This window comes from Papilio machaon, chromosome 1 (assembly GCF_912999745.1).
Source record: "Papilio machaon chromosome 1, ilPapMach1.1, whole genome shotgun sequence".
NCBI classification, from domain to species: Eukaryota; Metazoa; Arthropoda; class Insecta; order Lepidoptera; family Papilionidae; genus Papilio; species Papilio machaon.
Window position 1 is genome coordinate 9,427,997 of NC_059986.1, and position 24,454 is coordinate 9,452,450.

The window sequence follows — 24,454 nt, forward strand, 5'->3', positions numbered from 1 at the left end:
TAAATTTGATATGTTAACAAAATATCTATGTTATCACTGCGATTCTGTTCACCTTGCTTTCTCATCTAACCGTGGATAAATACTGCTAACTGTAGGTTTCTGAGGCCAAAATCTCTATTTAAAACATATTGTTATCTCTGTGTTGTTAAAGATTGTACGATTTTCACCTTTATTATTAACCTTAAAATAGTACAATATAATTTTGCATTGCTACCTACTATAGGTATATTTATAACAGTTTTTTATTCTTGCATAACGCGTCAGGTCCTGCGATCGTGGCCGATTTTTTTCCCGCCTTTTGCCGGTCAGCGGACAAACATTTTTCACGGCGGGTCGTTTGATCGACACCCCGTATCGTCGTAATTGGCCTTTGTAGGTGAAAATTGTTGTTTAAACGTGGTCAGCCGCAATGTTATCGGAACAATGCAGATGCCATAGTTACAATTTTGATATTTAAAAAATTCCAATAAAATGAACTGTGTATAGAAAATAACCACAAAATGTATATTAAAGTTAAATTATCCTCAAGTAGTTAATTTTTAAGAGCTTTTAAGGGAATTTTTTATAGTCGACATTCGATTGAAAGTTGGAAAATATTTCATGATTAGAATCGGTAATACTACGGAGTTTTCAATTCAAAAGATAGAAAAAATAACAAAATAGTGAAGTGAACACAGCTGGAACAGTTTATCGTTTTTTTTACCCTTGATATTTGGCCTTCAAGCGCACCCGAAGAGAAAGCGAAACGAATAATATTAAAAATTAATCACAATTACGTATCAACATGGTAACTCATTTCATTCTCAATATCAAATGCGAGCCATCGATCACGCAACAAAATTGATTCCGTGTCCGAATGATATCTGATTTGTTTTGAAAGGTCGCCATTGTCTTCGCTTTTGATTTCGTTACCGAACAATACAAAACATCAGATTTAACATCTGGAATCGTGCGAGTGTTGCGTTGTTCTTATATCTAAACGATTTATAATTGCGCTACGAGTCTGACAAATAACTAACGATTGTTAAAACATATTGAAAATATTAGAACAATAATCAAAAGTTATTGACAGTGACAGCGATACTATATTTCTTTTGTTATCGCAATAAAACAGCTGATTAACAATCTAGCAAGTAATAAATACTGTGTTCACTTTAACAGATTCTTCAATAGAACTCCTAAATAAAAATATGGTTTGATATAACATCTAAAGTCATAATAATAAAGTATAATATGACGTTTATAAAATGTGCAACTAAAACTCGTAAAACTTTCATGTCGACAAGAAGTCCAATTTAAGCGTGCGTCAAATTTTCAACGGGCGACAATATTACGACCACAATCGTCTACCCCCATTCCGCTCACCCTCCGACAAGCGCACAATAACAATTCACACAACGAGATAAGTAAAAATACGAGCTTATTAAACCGTAAAATGTAATAATGGGGAGTCGAAAGTCAACAATGGTCGATTCCAAACGGCATTATGCGCTGCTGTTATGAACGGCCGCCATTTTGCGAACGCACCGGTCTAATCTCACCCTAACTTATTTTTTTTTTTCATTAACAATGACACGCAAGCCATGTGTTAGTTCGTATGACGTCATTTAAAAAGTATAAATCGAAGGTAATAAAAATCTGTCACGTATTTTAACTCTTGTGAAAAAGATTGACAAGGAACTTATTAGATTCCACTAAATAAAAAAATTAAATAATGAATATTATAAATTATTAATCTAGGTCACGGTCTTAGAAATATTTATCTATAAGTATCAAAACGTGTAGTTCCGTCTTCTCTAGTTCTCTGTGGGATTTTCAAGCAAAGATATGTCATCCATGACCCAAGAAATTATTCCAGAACATTCTTTTGTTATGATTGTATTATTAAAGTGTGACAACTGATATTAGACTTTTCTGAATGTAAATAACTCACCCTGCGTCAAACTAACGAGCTTGTGTATTTACAACAAATGATTTTTTTGCTTAGCATTCTGATCGACTGAACTAAAAGCACTGCTTTATTATGGAGAATTCTATGTTGTACAATTCTATGTTGGGAGTATAGAGAACGTTCCTCATTCTGTTAGCTGCCACGCTCGCGTAAATTCCTAAATCCCCCATTCGCCTCGTATACCATAATAAAAGTTTTCTATAACCCTAATTACCTACTTACCGCATCATCCAGCATCAAATATAAAGAACCATATTGTTTTTTATTTAATTTTAATTATAAACCTTTATCTTACGAAAGTTTGGATAGATGGATGGATGGATTTTGATGTAATGTAGCACAAATGTAGAATATAGTCTGGAAAAACACATAGGCTGAAATTAAGTTTTTTTTTTTAATTCACGCGAACGGAATCGCGGGTGACAGCTAGTTTTATTATAAATAGGTTTCTATATTCAGAAATGTAAACTGGTAACATGCAAACTCGCGAACGGTATAAATAAATAACTACGTTCTGGTCAGTTGCTGTCAGATATTCACTAGAATATGGAGGAGACCGAAATTGACAAGGACCAGCGTACATGTCTGAGTGAATATGAACATTCATGAGCAATCTACATTGAAAAAGCAATGAAATTGACCTGTAGTTTTGGTCACATCGATGACGAGACATCGTGATGCACTCGAGACGAAGTCCCTTAACACGTTCAATGCCACTAGGATTGTTTCGTATTAAAATGAACAAAGGTGAATCGGTAGCACTGAAAGTGTTACAACTGACTGAACAATATGTGATTTCCCTATTAATTCTTATATGTAATTACAATTTAAGAAATAAAGAAATAAACTCATTTAGTACCACACAGATACAAGAGAAAAAACACACAGCACAGATTTATGAAAATAAATTAAAGAGAAATGTGGTAAAAGGGACCAAATCAGCGTGTTCAACTTTTACGTGTTTTGCCATTTGTAATGTATAAAAAATATCATATTATATTATGTTGCAAGACTGGTGCAATTATAAGATTGCAATTTTGATACGTCCACAACTTTATTACCAAGAATAGGATTAGAAATTATAATTACTGACTCAGTAATTAAAAGTAATTAAACAAGATATGGAATAATTCAGAATGTATGACGCATAAAATGCAACAACCGTTGAACACAGCCCACATCTGAGTTACCGTTATCTTAGTTATGGTTAATCATATCAATGCTATTGATAGGTCAACAAACATTGGTTCGTGGTGCTATTTGTGCGTAAAACGTGTCCGATATAAATTTAGTAAATCCGATATTTGATTTCTGAAAACAAACTATTTCATTTCAATTTATTTCTAAACAATATGTATCTAAAAAAAAATTACGGTCGTAAGAAGGGGCTTCTCTGACATAGTAGTCAAACATGCACTTTAAATAATAAAAAATTAAAATAAAAAAAAATAAAAATTATTTTCACATTATAGAGGGTTAATCACAAGATCTGTCCTAGGGTTGAATCCCGCCATGTACCAATTTTTTTTTAATTTTCCAATTTACATATGTACATTTATCCGACATACTTACGGTGAAGGAAAACATCATGATTTCAATCTGCACATATCTGAGAATAAATTCAAAGATATGTGTGAAGTCAACCCGCACTAGGCCAGCGTGGTTGACAATGGCCTAGTCACCCCTGACTTAGGGTAGGCTCCGAGCCCCTCAGTAGGACGGTATAGTGAAATGATGATGAATTATTTTTTAACAAGCATTCGTAGATCCACGCGCCAAACCGATGTAAACTAAGTATACGTCTTATTACCACTTGCCAATACAAAGCTGATAAGAAATAACTTGCAAGCAAGGAGTTGTACGGACTATCGACTACTGACTTAAATCGTAATTATAATCTATTTTCATTCAAAATATGTTATATGAAAGAAACAAATTTATTAATTTCGCTTTTTCACAAATAAGTTACTATGTGGGCTGATACAAATTTGATTCTGAAATAAATTACTTCGAAAAAATTGACAACGTTGTAAGCGTTGTCGATCTCTAGGGAAAAAAAAAAAAATAACGGCCGACATTCAAATTAAGAAATATTAATATCTGAGTACTGGCGATGTTTCGGCTTTAGATTAAGGTCAGTGACCTCCCCGTGTGGGCTCCATATTCAATTAAACATTGAATGGCGAGACTCCAGAGCCGATGCGGACGCGCGGCTAACATTATATAACATCGCAATTAATTTCTGTTCACAGACTACAAATAACACAATGCCTCAACTTGTTTCACATAGATTACTATATGAATAGAGGCTGATGTTGGATTACAATGAATGCTGATCGATTTTTGAAAAAAGTGGTCACCTATTTTGCAACTAACAGAATGATATTGTAAATACAAACGTTCTAAATAAATATGAATCATATGCAACGATTTTTAAATAGTTTTTTCCAAAACTGGGTGCAACATTTATTGTTTTACTAGCGTCGCCCGCTACTCCTTCCGCACGGAATTAAAAAAACCTAATAAATAGCCTATGTGTTCTTCCAGACTATGTTCTACATCTGTGCCAAAATACATCAAAATCCGTTGAACCGTTCCGGAGATATCTTCAAACAAACAACATCTAAACATTCGAATTTATAATATTAGTAAGATTAACCTATATTAAAAGTTATAGATAGTCTACTAGAATATTATACTACGCGTAGCATATTTAAGGATCTAATTAGCTCACAGTATTTTTTGAATAAGTCTAGGTAAAAATAAACATTAATCTATATATATAAAAGAAAGTTGTGTTAGTTACACCATTTATAACTCAAGAACGGCTGAATCGATTTGACTGAAAATTGGTGGGCAGGTAGCTTAGAACCAGGAATAGGACATAGGATAAATTTTTACCCCGTTTTCTATTTTTTATTCCGCGCGGACGGAGTCGCGGGTAAAAGCTAGTTAATTATAATATCAAAAGATACTATAAGTACAATGTCAAAAAGATTTTATTTACCTTTAATCCCTTCCGTGACGTTATAAATTTCGTAACCCTTATCTTACCTTATAACCTTATATTTAAATTCAGTGTCCACGAAAATGTAAATCATCCTTTGTGCCTATTTTAATTAAAGTAGGCAAAGGTAGCGTGTAATGTTGCAAGGAAGGCGAACGGACGTCTAATATCTTGGGATTAAAAATCTCCTTTGCCTTTTACGGTCCGCAACATACTAAATTACGCTATTAAAATGTATAAAGTCGCCATAACTATCAATATTCTAGTAGTAGGTATCTGTAGTTAGAGTTTTTTTATTAATAAAATATAACACAAATCCAAGTAATAAGAATTCTTCACTTTTAAATAAGGTTAATTTTGCATAATTATAAAAATGAATAATAGCGTCTACCTCTGTGTATTACTCTGTGGCGAACGTATACTTGTCCTGTCATTAGTCAGCGAGATCGACTAAAGAATTATACGTAATTGCGTACCGGATCTCAAATGTCGGCCACGTAGAAACCAGATTTAATACTCGTGTATCCTTACACCCTTATTACGAGTTTCCACTGGTAAAACACCTAAATAAAATTGTAATTTTATTCTATTTATAAGAAAAAGTGAAAGAAATAACTATGTTAACTCTGGAATCGGTCGTAATAAAGAAAATTATGTCGTGAAAACATTAGCATATTATTTCCTATTACGGTAAGAGTTGTAGTTACTTTACAGAACATCTGCTCTTTAATATGTTTACTATATTATTGAGTTTGGTAACATCGTAATATGAGTGAATTCAGAAATTTTTATTAAATTATTTTACGGCCATAAAGTCACCCGTTTTATTGATATTGTTGAATATAACCGAGTTCAGGCCCGTTCCCAACGAGTTTTTATGACTTACGTTAAATTTAATTTCGTTACTTGGAATTTTTTTCTAAAATGATTACTTCTTTAATTCTCCACGAATAAGGATGTGAATTAGCCTTAATAGTTTCTTTTTCAATTGAACTAATTAAATATTTTCAACACGTCTCGATGTTTTATTGTTTTGAGATAAGTAACAGAGTGCTTCTTCATTAATAAAATTGTTAGTAGCCGCACCGGAAAGTGACCAATCGGGATATTTCGAAACACATTCGATTCACATACGGCTACTACGACAGCGTAAGCGAGAGCGGGAGCGATAACGACCCAAGCTTGAAAATAAATTAAAATTTTACAATTTTTCATAATTTTTCAACATTATTTTATTTATTTCTATTGCTAGTATGTTGCATTAAATGTTGAAAAAATTATCCTTTTAACAGCAAAAATAAAGTATAGAAGCAAAATCAGTAGTTGTATAATACGAGCTCACTTTGTTATACTCTATATTCCGCTACCCGCCCGGCACTATGCGCGCGCCCTATACAGTTTAATTCACGCAATCAAACACGCCATCAAGCGGGCTATAATTAAGACTTTTAATAACGCCGGAGCAGTAAGACTATAAAAATCATTATGCTAATTATTGTTGGAGGGACCTCTATTATTTTGGAGCAATCATTCTTCCCGTTGGACGATTTATGGGAGCTATTAAATTATTCAAACTTTCGTGAGACATTATCACTAACTTATATAGAAACGGCTAAAACACTCACGTATATATATCCGGTGTCGTCACCGACTAGTTTCGAGCCCTACGGGGGCTCTTCATCAGGGTGAGTGGGATTGGTATTATTTCGCGGACAGACACGGAGAGTGAGCGACGGGCCGCGTCCGCGAAATAATACCAATCCCACTCACCCTGATGAAGAGCCCCCGTAGGGCTCGAAACTAGTCGGTGACGACACCGGATATATATACGTGAGTGTTTTAGCCGTTTCTATATAAGTTAGATTTATGGGAGAATTAAACTGTACGTTTTTAGTTGTACAGTTCAGTGGTTAATAGTCTATAGGTATTCTTGGAATCGAATTTTATTTCTTAGAAATATTTATCATACAGTTTACCGTGATCTTTAGTATTTTTTATTATTAGGCAATATTAAGATTTTTAACATAAATTTTAATATTTTGAGTCTCAGAGATTTTAGTTTTTTACTGTACAATATTTTTGATATATTGATAGCATAATGAGCTTTTTAAGTTCTTACTTTCATCAATGAATGCTTTGATTGTTGCACTAACATCTGTTACGCTTCACTTGCAATCATGTCATAAGCCTTGTGTTATGAGATATTATTACATAACTAAAACATAAGTTAAAGATTTATTAATCGACCTTTACTTAGCACTAAACAGACAAACATTAAATGACACAAAAATAATACGAGGCAACTATAGTTTCATTAACCCTACATTATTTTTTGATATACTAATTTTGAGTTCATATATTCTGGATATTATAGGATAAGAATGTCAAACGTTTTATTAGAGCTATATAGAATAGTATGTGAAATATTACACTCATCTTCAATCTGTCCTTATCCCTATGGAGGGTCGGCACAGTATGTACTACTCCTCCATACATCTCTATCAGCCGTCATATCTGATATTACCCCCCTTCTTACGCATATTTATATGCTCTTTCACACAATTCAATCTGAAATATTACACTAATACATGTTATCTCTTTTAATTTTAAAACTTAGTCTAACTTTAGATGTATGCCAATAAGTTATATAACATACAAAAGCCGGTGTTCCTGATGAAGTAACATTTTTAATTAAGAGCTAAGATGAATCAAATTAAGAGGAATATCTTTGTACTTGAAACATTCTTCTTAATTACGCGACAACCGCGACTCGGGTGCGACCGGTACTTTGTGAACTTGCCTAATGAATATTTAATATACCACCATCCTTATGTAAATCATACTCGCATTCACTTGTACCTCAATCCTTGGTACTATTTAGTTAGGTTTTTGATACGATAACATTTGTAGATATGCACTACACGAATTGAATGTTTGTTAATACATTTGTAACTGACTTAATACCGAAAGAAAAAAACAAAACAAACATGAAATCATTAAATGAGATACATTGTAAATGCAGATTATTTTATTTATTACTAGCTGGTCCGCGACTGCGTCTGCGCGGAATTAAGAAAAAAATCTTAATAAGTAGCCTTTGTGTTCTTCCAGACTATGTCCAATTTTTATCGAGCTCCGTAGAGCCGTTCTGGAGATACTATCAAACAAACATCCATCCATCCGTCTCAACATTAGCATTTATAATATTAATAAGACTAGTCAATAGCGGGAAAATAATACTGAAAAACAAATGAGAGAAAACTAAACAAATAAGTAATACATTCTATACTTGAATTAAATAGAGCTCTTGATAGTGCATATCGCTTCTCAACACATGGAGGTCAAGTGACGCTATCTTATCTGAGATAAAGAACTAGTCCGTTTTTGTATACTTAATACTAATTAGGAATATAAGAAAAACTTTCCTGGTTTATCGGGAAATGTTGTTAAAGTATTTGTTTTAAATTTCACAGAAAATGATGCGTCTTACCTGGAACAGAAAAATTAAACATTTTACATATTTTAAAATACTGCATACGAAGTTCTCCGTCCTACATAAAAATAGTGGAACTAAGAAAACAAGTTTTTCGCGAACGTAGCATTTTCAATAACGTATTGCTCGAATAAATAATTATTACGTTTAATAGAATATTCAAGTTGCAATATTTCATTACATTTTGAAATGACGCTTCAATGTTTGTTATTGATTCAACGGTGACACAGATTCGCTTTTTACACCAATGACAACGTATGGTAAATTATCGCATATTCGATACTTCGCAACTGGGTCTTTGAGACCTTCGAAAGCAATTGAAAGAGCCCGAACACAAAATATTTTCTAACTCCTATTGCTTATAAGAGCCCGTTTCGTTTGTGACCCCCGTCACGTGTGTTATGTTGATAAGTAGGCGCGACGTGAGTGCGTGTGATTGCATTCTCGACCTTACGTCTTTGACGATTGGCACACAGCTGCTAGTAGGAATTGATATGGAAGTATGAACCTTAGAAACATTGCGTTAGAATTAAATTTTGTTTGATTTAATTGGATTATACAAAGCAAGAATTGCATACGTATACATTCAATTTGGCAAGGTTCGAGAATCGTTAGGAGACACTTGTAATTTAAAACTAAAGTTTAATCTTTTACTCGATATGTTTTTACAAGCATTATTGTCATTACGTAATGATAAATATCCATATCAAAATGAGGTACTAATTTTTGTATAACACAATGTTTTTTAGGTTATCGTTGTCGTTATACGTTCCTAGGCCGTAGTCAACCACGCTGGCCCAATGCGAGTTGGTTGACTTCATACGTATCTTTAAATTTCTTCGGTGAAATCTGCATGTTGCATCCTGATGTTTACGAAAATCAAACACATTGGTACGTGGCGGGGATCGAACCTGTACAGTTTAGATACAAGGTCCGGACCAGTCAAGAGCTTATAGATCGCCATGTTAAAATAATGATTGTTTACTTATTTAATACATAGTTGCCAATTATAAATAATAATCCTAACAATTCGCAGAAATAATGTTTGCAATCAGATTCAATTTCTGCGAAATGTCTCGCAAAGTTATTTACTAAATTTGTCTACAAGTAATTTATTTAACACTATTTTCAATTCGGGAGATAACACTAATTTCAACTTAAAATCTATTTCACTTGCCGTGGGTTTTCGAGAGCAAAATCTCCGTTTCAAACATATTGCCATCTCTTTTTTGCCAATGACGATTGCGGGTATGACGATATCTTTTATACCGAGATTTAGGTCTCAGAAACCAACGTTTAGTTATAAAATCGCAATAGTTCCTCTGGGATATAAAGCTTTTGAGAGAAGAGGTTCTAAGCAGCTATATACATACAAGAGTTACTTCTGTAGAGCTATACATAACAGCCGACGTAAAGACTAAGTAATGAAACATAGTCAAAATTTAGTAGATTAATTAAAATTATTATAATTTTTACTTGAACAAGTTTTTTTATTTATTTAAAAGTAACTATAATGGCTACTGTACGCGGATAATTTCATTGAACATTGATATTTAAACGATATTAGATCCGTCTAACTGCTGTAGTTTACTAGGTCCGTGTACGGCGGCCCTTAAATCCAATCCTAGTGTTAGATAAAGAAGTACGGTAAACAAAGTAACCTAATGGGAGGTATTAATATAAGCAAATTGCGTTCGTAACTCGTTGCTAGTAGGCTGGTCCCCGCACAGCTTCACACAGCCGTGCTTATTGTTTGTCTGCGGGACACGGAGCGTGTTGGAAATTATTGCACCACAACGCTTATTATTTCGTTTTAAATATAAGACATAAGCGGAAGCGTTTTTGCCCAATTAATTTATATTGGTTTTTTCAAATATCAGAGGTCATCGGCGCGCTACGCAGTGCCCTCCTTCCGATTCTCGAAACGCCGAGTTACAACTAAAATTGTGACCAGCGAAGCGATTCTCGTGAAGTTAAGAGTCGCCAAGATATTTGAAAACAATTATACCAAATGCTTTTTAATGCAAAGACTGGGATGTCTTTGAAATGTGAAAATCGAGAAAGTTAAAAGTCTTAGAATAATTACAGAGTGGCAAAGATATAATAATATTTGCCCATAATATAATAAGAGTAGGTACTTTTTTAATGATTAATATATTTTTTCTATCGTCTCTTAATAATACTTTAATTTATTTAAAATATTTTTTATTACAAATTTATTTTATTAAAAATACCGCTCTTAACTTATAACTTACGTAACACAAGTTAGTACACAGGTAACAAAAGGACCTAACCACAAACAAATACAAATGGAAGAGTTTTAACAGTACTGCACTTCTATGAATTAACACCTACGTGCAATATCTGAGTAAACATCCGTCCCTTTCAGCACTAAGCTGTCTGACAAGAACAGAACATTATTGGAGAGTCAGTGCAGGTGCGTCTAAAAGCCCTATCCCGGTAACTAAAATTACTGCATCGTGTAACACAACTGACATGGTATTCTGACACTTATCTCCTTACGTTATGGCTCATATTAGCATGTACAATTCAAAGTTTTGGAGGAACTTGTGCCTAGGGTACAGTTTCGAGGTGTGACTTATAACGATTCCGTTATACGATATTAGATAAGCATATTAAATGTAAAATTCAATGTAAGTTGATCATAAACACATTGTATATTTTATTTCATTGTTTTATATTTTTATGTTAGAGTGAAAAGGAAAAATTATGATCAGCTTCGAAACTGTCATTGGACTATTGTAGTAAATTATTTTTATATACTAGCATTAGATTCTAAAAACCTACCAATCATATCGTTTGCATTATCGGTTAGGTGAAAATGACAAAGACAAGTAGTAATAATTGTAACCTCCAATTATAAAATGCAACTATCGCTTATTTTCAATATTTGTTTTTCTTAATTGCTTTATGACTGTCGTATTTCGTGTAATTCATGTCAAACAGAGTTCATTTAAGCGTATAATAATAACGTAAAACTTTTAAACACGTGACCGCAAACAACTGCGCTCCAAAGCGCACGACCAATAAATGCAAACGAAAAAATGAATGTATATTTTTAAATTTAGTTCTGACAGCAGCGTGACAGCTGTCTGGCGGCCATTACGCGGCCCAAAGCCGCGGAAGAGCAAATGAACCGTTAAAAATAACAATTTAGCCGTGTTTTACACCCGTGTTGTGTTTACTAGACATTTTTTTATCTGTCCAACTGGTTACGGTCGATTGAATGGCGGGAATCTTGTTATTACTGGTAATGTAACAGTAGCGGATAGCTGAATGAGTCATCAATTATCTTGTTTTATTGACGTTTTTTTATTAAACAAACCAATGACTACACGAGTACATCTGTGGAAACGTTTATAATTTCAAAAGGTTGAGCAAGTCTATAAAAATTGTAAAGTTTCAAGGTTATCATAAGAAATCTGCTAGAAAAATCAGGTCTCTTTATTACTTCTTGTGCATCATTAAAAACTAAATACCCTTTCTAAATGATTTTGAAATAAAGCGCGCGCAAAAATAAAAAAAGTTTACATTTTTTTTTAATTTCAAATCTGCGAGACCGTCGCCACTTTAGTAACACCTGCTCCCGACCGTTTCCAGTAATCTATAAAACACGCCGTAACATTTCCTCTGAAGAAGAATCCCATTAACAAAAACATTAAAACAACTTAACTGCGTAAACAGAACGCCATCACACAGCGCCCGGGGCTTACATCACTTCAAAACGACCCTGAAGCCATTTTGGTTAGACACGCCTTTTAAAATTCGATTTACGACAGTTTTTATTCTATGATATTGAAAGGCTACGCATGAATTATCACCCGCTTTGCCAAAAAGATAGGAACGTTTTCACACTATTGTTAGTCGAAAACAGGTTTAAAAAAGACATCATCATAGGCTCTAAGTCAATACGCAGATGATTTGACTCATCTGAAATTTATCAATCTTTAAATCCAGATTTCAAACCGACTACCAAGTCCAATATGTGATTTCTTTTAAGCGTTAAAAGACAATAACCTGCAATTAAAACTCGTTTGTTTTAATACCAATATTTCCAAATAGAAGTATATAATTATAATACAGGGACAACATAACATGGCCGTCAAATAGAGAATTGGTTACGAAAGTAAACCGTACCAGCCACATTAATATTCTAGTCTTTATCCAAACTTGTAACTTAGTAAGCTATTAAATTTAATAGGATTATTTGTTGGAAGTTGTATGTACTTAAGCTTTATTTAATAAATAATAACAATTATTTGGATAACATAGTTTCAAAATGTCAAGCTAACGTCCAACGTTAACGTAAAAAAAAACGTTTTTTTAGTATTGAATAAGCTAGCGTTTGACCACGATCCTACCTTAGATTAATGACTACTAACAACGACAGAATCATCATATATATGCGTTGCCTAACTTTAATCAAGGAAGGGGATGCACAGAACGAGAATATTTCTCCTATGCGTCCCCTCCTCCGACAAATCCCCATTCCATTCCCATTCTTTCCTTTATAAGAAAAGTGTGGGAAGAGGACTAAAATTTGGCTAGTTAGCGATGAAGAGATCGAGATTGAAAAAGCCTCTTATTATAACCTAATTAGTCTTACAGTATAATAAAAGATAGAGCTTTATTTTCAAAACAAACGCGCACATGAGTATTATCGTACACAAACGTAACGTTAAATCTTCTAGCTCACTTTGTAAAACTATCCTCAAAGGACATCGCAAATACAACGTATCAAAATATTAAAGGTAATGCAAGAAACAAAAGAGAGTAGCTCTGGCAAATAATTTAAATGGAAGTAATTTATTATTACCCATCAGAAATATTTATAAAGAAGAGGGGGAAACAAAGAAATCCAGCGAGATTCAGCTCGTAAATAGCGGAGGCATAAAGCATGTCGCCGAGCGGGCCGGCAATTATAGTACCCGACGAGATTGCTACGCAGGATATTATCCAATGTTCCGTATTAGTATCTGGTGTAATACTTGTACTTAATGGTACAACGTGTAATAATTGCCTTCGATTTGTTTAATCTACGAACCCGGCTTACTGACCTATCAACTGTAATATCGAATTTGAAATCAAAGAGAAGATTTTCTGAAAATATTGTATTTGAGATTGCTGATCTAAGGTATTTTTAATCCATTTCTTTGAAATAAAATTTAACCAATCTTTAGATCGTAATAGCATTCGAATAACATCTATTTTTGTAAGGCTATTATTTAATTTTCGAACTCCGTTTCATTTAAAGTAATCTTACTAATATTATAAATGCGAATGTTTAGATAGATGGATGGATGTTTGTTTGAAGTTATCTCCGGGACGGTTTAAAGGACCTTGATGAAATTTGGCACAGATGTAGAACATATAGTCTGGAAGAACACAAGGCTATATTAAGTTCTTTTTTAATTCCGCGCGGACGGAGTCGCGGGCGACAGCTAGTTCGTCTATAAAAGAGTAAAACTTGTTCATTGGACGGTTTCTAACACGTCTATATACGAGATGGTATTTTGTAGTTAAGTTATTGTTACCTAATAATATAACGACGCCACACAACATGAATACATAATGATAATGGCCGTCCTCCTGACCAATTTCAATCACGGCCACTACTTCCGCTTGCAAAGTAGCGAAGTGTTCATTGCCTAGTTAACGGAAATAAGAAAAATTCGGGGCTCTGCTAATTTTTCTTTAGTAGAGTTTAATTGACTCATTAATTTAGTTATATTATATTTCTGACTTGACTATTCATAATGAAATGAAGAAGAGTAGTTTTATTTTATCCGGTCTATTATTTTTATGTTTTATTTTGCTGAAAATGCATTTAGTTCCAAGACCACATAAATAATGAGGTGGTTATTGAAATAGCATTGCGTTGTAAAATCTCAATAGTCGGATGAACAATACTGACTCTTAATAGGGCAAATCTCTCACCGCGAGATACGCAATTGAACCTTTCGACCGCGGTCACAACATCCGTTAATATCCTATTACATTCTGTGAAATAGAACCATTGAAATTAAAAAGAAAATCGTTTGTATATATTTTATTACGTATGAAATAAAATCTAAAATCTAACTTACATAAATACGTGATTCAGTTTATGTTTTTAAACTCACCTTATTGCTAAAAACAACCACAAAATATGCTAACATCTCACTTTAAAGTTTGTGTAACCCCTTTCTGTAACGTTTACATATAATAAGAAAACTGATTGTTTCTATTTCTAAGAAATAACTATTAACTATAAACGATAATTTATTATAGTAATAAAACTAAATAGCATCACCATTTTAACGTTTGCTAAATAAAATTTATACGTGAACGAAGTACCAGGGCCACATAAATATCAAAGAGATATGACTATAGCATCGCGGTTGGTCTCAATAGTGAATACGACACGGGCTTGGCTTGCATATCGCAAGATATTCAGTTGTTACCTTGACTTCACTGAGTCGGAATACTTGTGTTTGAACTATTATCGCACGGGGTTATCGCACATTTGTTGTAAATGTTTTGCCTTTAACTAAATAAGAAATCACTCCGTGAATGTTTATAATTTAATCGGAATAATTTTAAATAAAGGAATGAGATTTTGTAAGTGATTTAAGATTTAGATTACTTCTCTATTCTGATGAAAGACACTTAATCTGATGACAAACACCAGGTGCAAAATATTCTTAAATGAACACACAAATCGCAACATTCGTAGGGACAGTACAACCGGGTCGGTCCTTTATCGTCGTATAAATGCTAGGTAAAATTTTACCTGCTTACCGTCTTTCTCATAATAGTGAGAGTTTTTTTTTTTTGTAATATGTAGTGCATGATTCTAAACATTATTAATACTAAATAAACAGTTTCACTAATTCATTCCACATAATATAGTTTATATTAGAGTAAGTATTTAATTCATGTATCAAATTCGATAATTCTTAACGATCTTAAATACAAGCATCTGTGAATCTGTATTTATTTTAGGAACAAACATTCAGAGAGGAAGCACGTATGAAAAAGATAGTTGACGACAAAATGTTATATAAATAAATCTCTTCAGTATCCAGTCAAATAAATTATTGCTATAGAAATGTACACATCCAATTAATATGAAATAATACTGTATGAAATTCAAATAGTTTCAGAGGCAACGAAGCAATCTACGCGACAATGCACCATCTCTCCCCTGAGATTATATCCCGTGGGAACACTAAATTACGGAACTATTAGAAGTAGCTTTTGTTATTACTCCCACTGAATAGCTATTGTTTAATAATGCATGTACACGTTCTATTCATTTTCAGTTATTAACAATCAATAGTAAAATATTTGTTAATTTAATAAATATAGAATTCAGACACAATGACACTACGCGGAAAAATACGAATCGAATCACACCTCACTTGCCAAACTTGGTTCAGCCGTTTATGTTATTGAAGGTCACAATCGAATTGATATACCTATATACAAATCAACTTCCCTATAAAAATAAGAAAAAGAATTAAATACCCGTGATACGTAATAGGGAAGTAATGCATATGGAATATAAATATTTATAAGTATCCATAGCTAAAGTTGAACTTTATGAAAATCTAATAGTTAAAGAGAATCCGTTTTGAATGTGTACACTTCTGCGGTACGTTAGTGATTAAGGCTAAAGGTCTTTACGAAGCATAAAATTAATCTAAGAGCTGTTTTATACCTCACACCGCTGACTCCAGTCGGTAATAAACAGTATTTGTTCGCTCGGAAAACACAGGGGGTGTACAATTCATTTAGCGTCTTCAAATTAAAAGGGTGGCGCGGATTAGCTTCCGTTCAAAATTCCGGCGTGAATATTGAAAAGTCGCCACTTTATCTTAATTTAAAATAACTTAGTACAAGTAATAATATTTTATACAAAGATGAATGAAGTTTTCATTTTTTGTTTTGGAATATTTTGAATTTTGTAGAAACTTTGTGTGAGGTTTAGTTTGCAACAAAATATTAATGGTTACACACATAATTTCAAGGTTACTCTTAAGTAGCTCATTAAATATATTACGAAACTTTTTATCATAGTGTGATACGTTTTTATTAGTTAAGTCTATTTTATAAACTTTATGAATGGTCCTTATAAAATGAATGAGAAGTGAAAATATCACAAACATAACTTGACAGTAGAAGTTGTAGCAACACAATAAAACATGTACAAGGCGCACATTTGCGTATTCGAGAAGTCGTTACGAAACGTTGTGCATGTCGGTGAATATTTTTAACACAAATTTCTTCCTCGGCGATGCACCGAACAACGTTTTTAGCTGCCGATATTATCATAATAAGATATACAGTTCTATTTAAACGTACTGGCATTTTTATGCCAAAGTTTTCTTTGGGGCAGCAAAAAGTTTTACATGAGAAACAAATGATTCGTTAAAAATGTTTTCCAATTTTAAATTTGTATGAATTTTACGGTTGCTTTAGTCATATTCCCTCAAAATCGTCATTTTGGGGACACAAAACAGTTTTTTGAAAATATAATGCTGTCACAAAACACAATAGCCTGTCTCAAATAATTGTTACTCGTCTAATATACTCGTTTAAATTAGTATCATAATAGTTATTAAGTTAGATAACGAATTCATCTCAGCAAAATTAGATGTCTGGGCCGTGACAAATTGTCTACCTAAGATATATCTAATTGGGTTAGTGCTTTACTATTCAGGTCTCGCATGTCACAATTACGAGTAATGTATACTGCTTAGGAAAACATTGACTCATTATTATTTATATACTTTTACATCGAGTTCATTTTGTTTTTTATTAAAACAAAACGCGATAACGTAAATTTTACGCGTAAGAAATTTTCCCTTTTTGAAGTGACAACACAATAAAAGCTTACTTTTTTATCGGACTCACATTTGAAAGATATATTTGAATTTGAACATAGGGGAGGTAACGTAATAATTTGTTATGCTTCCCGAATTTCAGCGGTAATTCCCCGGGCATTAAAGAAGAGGTGGTTCGGGATTTAAGTCACGATATCGAATAGTGATGGCGGCACAGAGCTCGTAAAGTAGACGGATAATTTATTCCTCTCCAAGACGTAATATTATATGATTTTTAGTAACTACTACATTTATGAATATGTAGAAAATGATATAAAGAGATTCTGAACGACATAATTTTTCTTTGCGTTCCGATAATAATTTATGAATATGTTCCTGCAAATTTTGAAGTGGTGTTTAGTTCCGCTTTTCAATTTTATTTTATGACTTTCTTGGTACATAGAGTAATCTAATTAATATTAACGAACATTACATAATTCAATTGTATGAGTACATAAATATAGAGACTTATTCTATCTAAATATACCTATTATTTAGTCAAGAATAACGGTTGCGAACATCATTCTTCCAGAAAAATAAGCGAAACCAACTCTTTTTTTCTTGTAAAAGTCTTAATACAATGGTCATTGTAGTAAAATGTATTGTTTGCATTTTTAACCATAAAATAATATTTACCTTTAGTTAAGAATAGAACGTTGACATTGTACTTCTAGAAATTAGTTTCATAAACAAATATACCAATGAGTTCAATTTTGTTTCCACGTAACAGCAATGAATAAAACCTCACAATATATAAACAACACACATTGTAATGAAGGAATTCATTCTCAATTGATAATAAAGCACTTCAAATAAATAAAACGTAACTATTGGTTTCTGCTGACGAAAAATTTGATTTCAATAAATCAGTAAAGGATATATAATAAAGTGATTTAAAATAAAAGCAGAAATATTTTAAATAAAATATTTATGTTTTTACGAATCTAATAAATATTCTTTATGCTGATATAAACAATGAAATGAATTAAAACCATTTGAGGAACACTAGAAAAACATTTAAGACATTTGTCAATAGCAAACGATGTCAATGTCGCAATAAACTTTAAGAAGAAAAAAATCCTCAAATTGATGACATCATATTACAATATGTTTGTTGAAAATATCATATCGTTGTTGTTTTGTTAAATAGTTTAAAAACCCGAGTCTTTGGACATCGGCCAAATAATCGAATAACGGAAAGACCAAATTTCGTTTGATATTATTTACTTTCATGCTCTTGACTTGACTTTTTCGTCGAGTGATTCGCGATACATTGACCTTGAATTTAAAATTAATTCGTGATCGAGCACACTGTCATAATTATTTATTTTTGGACGACATTCTTTACTGATTGTTTATGAAAAAAACTGCCTTATTCATGTAATTTTTTGAACATAAGATTTAACTTTTTTATCGTTTTATTACGAAACTGTTTAATATTTCATTACACCAATTAACCTTAAAACTTGATTAGATATAAAAATGTTGCAAGCTTATAAATTTGCTTGATCAAAAGAAATTAATGGCTGGATTTGTTTATTGAAATGTTGTGTAATAGCTCGCGGGCAATAATAAGCAATGTTTATTCCGACTTCGATGTTTGCTCATTGCGGTGGCCTCTTTGACTCGATTCATGTTTATTTTTGTAGGTGCTAAATTATTCTTAAGACAATTAAATACACTAATTTGAAAATATTATCAAACTTAAAAGTAAAGGAAATTAGTATAAAAGTTAATTGTGATTTTTTCCTTATTGGAAGTTTTTTAGCTCCGCAAGTATTTTTCAAACTAATATACTTAAACTAAAAAAAAGTAAGTAGTGACAATCATGACTCAAATAATAAGGCATTATTTGATAAAGTTGATACCTAACCGTGTTATCAAAGTTTGCAAACACAGATGACACACGTGATATATCAAGAATTCGCACTAACCTTTTTTACAGTTCGCGTCTTTGAGTCACCAAAGGAGATTAACGTTTCCAATTTAAAACCACATTACATCCATTGAGTTCACTTTGCAGTAACGTAACACAGGACGGAACGCTCGTTGAGCACATAACATCACATTTTGCACTTGCCGGCGAAAAACAATAAAAAAAACCAGAGCGGATCCAGTTAGCGGGAGCCGTTGTACCCTTTGGGACGATGTTACACGTGAACACAAAAACGAGTCCGAGTTTATTTCAAAAATTGCGTGCGTCGATGACTACGCGCCAAGGCAGCGTCTCTCAACCCGACACGACCGTACTCGACGCGAACGGCCGAACGACTGAGTGAGCCAGGGGATCGAATGAACGGATGGAAGGAGTGAACGCATTCAGCGCATCGTGCCGCGTGCGTGCGTAAACTTGCGAACCCCAGTATAAGAAATGTAAGTATTTTTTAACAAATACGGTGTCATGGCATAGAAAATTATGACAGTAGTATGTAAACAGACTTGTTTACTTTGTTGAAACATGGCATTATTTAATATTTCGTAAGCAGTAGCGGATTACTTGGAACTTGCTAAATTATTCTTTGCCTTTTTTAGGTGTATTCACAAGTAAACTGAAAATTTGCTTTTACAGTTTATCACATTTGGTAATTTGCCACGGAGCTGGAAATAATTCTATTTTTGATGTAACAGCGATCATTTTTCTTTAGCGGTAGGTTGCGAGCGATCGTACAATTTTGTTATTCACGTCCCAGTTAAAGCGTCGGCAATATGTCCTTAACCTTCCTATACCCGCGCAAATGTCTGTGAGACCGACGAAACAGTTTTTCGTAAATATTTTTTTTTCCAAGAACTTTGAGAGTTCGCGCTTTCTGTTAGCTGCACGATTTGGGGCTCGCTTTTGATTAGTACGTGGCACGAAGTAGTGCGAGCAGCATTCCTAGGCCTAATACGGTCTGATCGGTCTGTGACACCGACGCGGGTACACGATCAACTTTTTACGTAAGTCATATTTTTTTGTTTATGTGTATATACATGTTATTTATTTGTTTTTATGTAATGATTTGTCTTGCATTTTACTTGTTTACAACTACTATTTCGATTTATGAATTTTTAGGTTATAAATGCTTCAAAAATGAATGAAGAACGTATTCGATAGTCGTTGGAGGAAGAAAGTTCAGACTCTAATTATGATGATGAATTTGATAGCGAAGTTGAAGATGGTAGTCCAGCCCAAGAAGAAAAACGTAATTTTGAAGATAAAATTCAGTCTTCGGACTGAGAGAATGATTCTCAGAGTCAGAAGATTGATGATGGCACAAAAGATATTACCATAGGCCACCTAGGCCTATGGTTATATTTTACAGTTTGATGAACGTGGCAAGAATAAATTCGTTTGTTTTATATCTTTTGAATAATGCTAACAAGAAGATTAGCCGCAGAATGTTTTTGGAAACACTGTCTTACGAATTACTAATTCCTCGGCGACGAGCTCTCACTCTTTCTCTGCCAAGGACACTGAGGTTGAGGCTCAATGAAATATGCAAATTAGATGGCCCTGAATCTGCAGCTGCATCTAACAATAATAAAATTGGTCGATGTGGATATTGCGAATCAAAAAAAAAATAGAAAAACACGGTACAACTGCGCCGCTTGTACCAAATATTTTTGTTTAGAACATGCTGTTATGGTATGTTCTGACTGCTTTGAAAACTGTAATATGTAACTAATTTTATTTTACATTAATCTCAAAATATGTGATTTTTAAAGAATTATAAGGTATTTTATGTTTGTTTTTAGAATAAAGAGTTTTATGTTTGTTTTTCAAGACTATACGAAAAAATGTGACTTTTTTAAGGCTGTTATGGAAAGACTGATAGTCATTACAGTATTACATAGTTTATGCTAACAAATGATATTTTTTGTTTTATTACATCCTATAGTTCCTGTAAAGTAAAAAAAATATAAACAGTTTAATAGAAAAATAACCAGATAATAGGAGTCAAAGTTACGGTCTGTCACACCGTGCGCGGGTATAGGTGTTAAAACATTTGGCGCGGGTATAGGAAGGTTAACCGTGAAATTGGCCACGTGCGCTTTCATTGCATTTCTGTAATGAAAATTGAAGTGACCAGAGATTATTCATAGAATTTTTAAAAATAAATCGTTAATATTTTTATATTCTAAATTAAAAATTCATCTCCGTTTCAAGTTTCCTGGAACTGAATTTAAATTAAGATAGGATGAAGCAATTGTGATTAAAGTCAATATTCGTCAATTCTTTTAATAAAATAGAAAAGAGATTTCCCAATATAAATTAACAGAATTAAAACTTCGAATCAGTAACCTTAAAAATATAATAATTTTCGCCGTTCCTTTTTATTACCGAGGTGTCAATTATTGGAAATTAGCAATTAGATTACGATACTTTGGGTTTTTTTATCGGGAAAGAGGAAAAATAGTTAATCTTTTTATTTTACTTTTGATTTTTTTTATTGGAAACAGCATAATTGAGAGATTATTATAGGTAAATAAATTAATATATATACAGTATTATATATAACTTATTTACTATAACTATAGCTATGTGAAAATGTTTAGAGCGTTTAAAGTATAAAAATAATTTCTAAATTCTTAGGTGTCATGTCTATATGATATTATGTACTATTGTTTTATAATTAAACTTATTCAATGTGTTAAAAAAAAGATTTTATGTAAAATAAAGTTTTTTGAATCTTCTATAGTAAACACTCAAGTACTTATCCGTATTATTTGTTTTTTACTGATCTTTTTGTACATTATGTTATGTGTGATGATTGTTCATTCGTTATTTTTTATACAAGTAATAAATAAAAAACGAGAAAATGTAAGATAAATCTCTCAGTCCGAGATCATATTTCGGCACAATGGGATCTGTGGACGAAATTCGGAGGACTTCCGGCGACCGCATATTGTTCACTTTTGTGATTGATTTATTACTATTGAGTTACCTATCCGGCTCCTGTGAAGCTTTGTTTACCTCAAATGTTACTTGAGTTCATCTGACTGATATTTGTGTTACATTCATGGGTCATGAACATATCGACGCTGGAAAGCATAAACGCTGTAACCCTTGAAATCGCGAATATGTTTTTCACACGTTAATAATTTCAACCATTATCAAACGATAATGATTTTATTATAGGTTAGCACAAACTACACAACATTGCTAAATACCGCATGCTTGTAGGCGTATCAACTCACGAGTTATCATTTTTTGGCTCTCCTGTAAAGTTCATACTTTCGGGGTTACAGCGTTTACGCTTTCCAGCGTCGATATACTAAGTTTACTACTAAGTTTTCACTTTTGAAATACATGTATTAATAGAATTGAACACGATTTTTGATTAAGTAAAACCAAAACATCTGACTGACTATAGTCCTATACTCCTGGGAAGAAGACGAATTGAATGACAACTCACTCGTCAAAATCGGTATAGTGGGCCTAGCACGAATATTTATGATAAACGCCATCGTATCGTCATCGACAAAAATTATATTAAAATTGTTGTAAAGTAACATCAAAATCTCATTCTCGATATCCATGTAGTCGTTCTGGAGATACCTTCTTACAAACATCCATCCATACATTTGAATTTATTGTATTAGTAAGATTTATTACATCTAATATTATTAAATAAAATCTAAATTTATTCGCTTAATGGCATGGTTATTAACCTTTATGCCGGAACTTTCATAGCACTAATGCCGTTCATAACCGGACACGAAAGTGCACCGTTTAAAAAGATTTTATTTTTAAAATCTGCATGGATAGCGGGCGGTCGTAAAGTTTTTTGTGTTGCTTAAATATCTTTCAGCGCTTAAAAGCACTCGTCGTTTCATATGCGGCATATTACATTTCCTTTGTACGAAACGTTGTTGTGCCGCGGTTATTTTTAATGAAAGAATTTCTGAACATTAATTGTTATAAGCTACTCGTAAACATTTAAATTTAAACTCTTTTAATGTTTACCTGTATTAAAGGACTTAATTAATGTATTTCTGTCTTTTATGCTCATTTCTTTAAATTGTAAAGACGTAATTTGTTGACTGTACTTTTGAATTAATTTGATTCTTTAATTTTGCAGTTTGCAGTATTGATTCATGTATCAAGACGCGACATGTTATATACAATCGAACATTTTTTTTTCAAAGGGCATTTTATTTGTATTTTGCGGCCCGGGGTGGACGCGGTAGTGCTGTGTGATTTTCTCTCCGATAGGAAGTATGCCCACTAAAGCTTCCTGTTTCTCCTACGCATGGTGGCGAGGCCACGGGCACGCTTGCTATTTGGCCACGACCCCGCGTACGTCAGCTGCGTCAGCAGCTCCTACTGTAGGGGAACTGTAGGGGTCTAAACTTAGCTTCAGGAGGGCACCGAGAATATACGAGTGTAGTCAAACCTAGATAAGCAAGAACTGAATAGGTGAGAGACTTCTTTAAGCGAGAGTCATTGTCCGGTCCCAACAGACGACCTCCTTAAGATACTCAGGGAAGAGAGAAACTTCTATAATCGCTTTCCCTTTGATTCTCGCTTATCGCGGGTTTGACTATACAACATGAAATATGAATTCTATCAAAAAACCGAAAAATGCTTAGAACTTTTTACTATGCCTTAAGAAATCTATCCTATTTGGATTAAAGACTTGGTTTTTTATTTTAAAGTAAATATATACTTTAATGCGTAATGAGATTTTCCAGCCATGCTTCTGTTTTAAATTTCCATTAGAAGGTGTTCTTTCTATCAAAGTGGGCGTTGTATAAATATTACCCGCACTTTATTTTTGTTTTATACGATGTATAATATTCCAATAAATATGCGGGTAAAGTTATAATGAAAATTTGATCTCACTTGTATGAGAAAAGAAGTTTCGTTCATAAATCACTCGTCTGTTTCAATGTAAAGGTTACGCGGGTTCGGATGTACTGAAATGAGTACAAACACTTACTGCCATACTAAACGTTAATACGTCACTAAGGAGGAACTTAGTCTAGGTTTAGTATTAACTTCACTATTGAATTTCTTACGTAACGATTAAATTATTTAAGTTGTGCAGTAAGTTCTTTTGTTGATTTATAATTGTTTTAATAATTTGTCGATAAAAAATTTAGGCTGATTTGTTTTTTTTTAACATGAGTAG

The 24,454-nt window shown here is 32.9% G+C and overlaps 1 protein-coding gene across 2 annotated transcripts in view; it reads right to left on the reverse strand.

The window, feature by feature from the left end:
- LOC106719271 (leucine-rich repeat-containing protein 4B-like) overlaps nucleotides 1–19,626 on the reverse strand; it is a 211,775-nt gene extending 192,149 nt beyond the window's left edge. For both annotated transcript variants that reach the window (XM_045677985.1, XM_045677983.1), the window contains exon 1: nucleotides 19,274–19,626. The gene's annotated coding sequence lies outside the window, so the exon portion shown is untranslated. The remainder of the gene's footprint in view (nucleotides 1–19,273) is intronic.
- Between the last annotated feature and the right edge of the window lie 4,828 nt (nucleotides 19,627–24,454).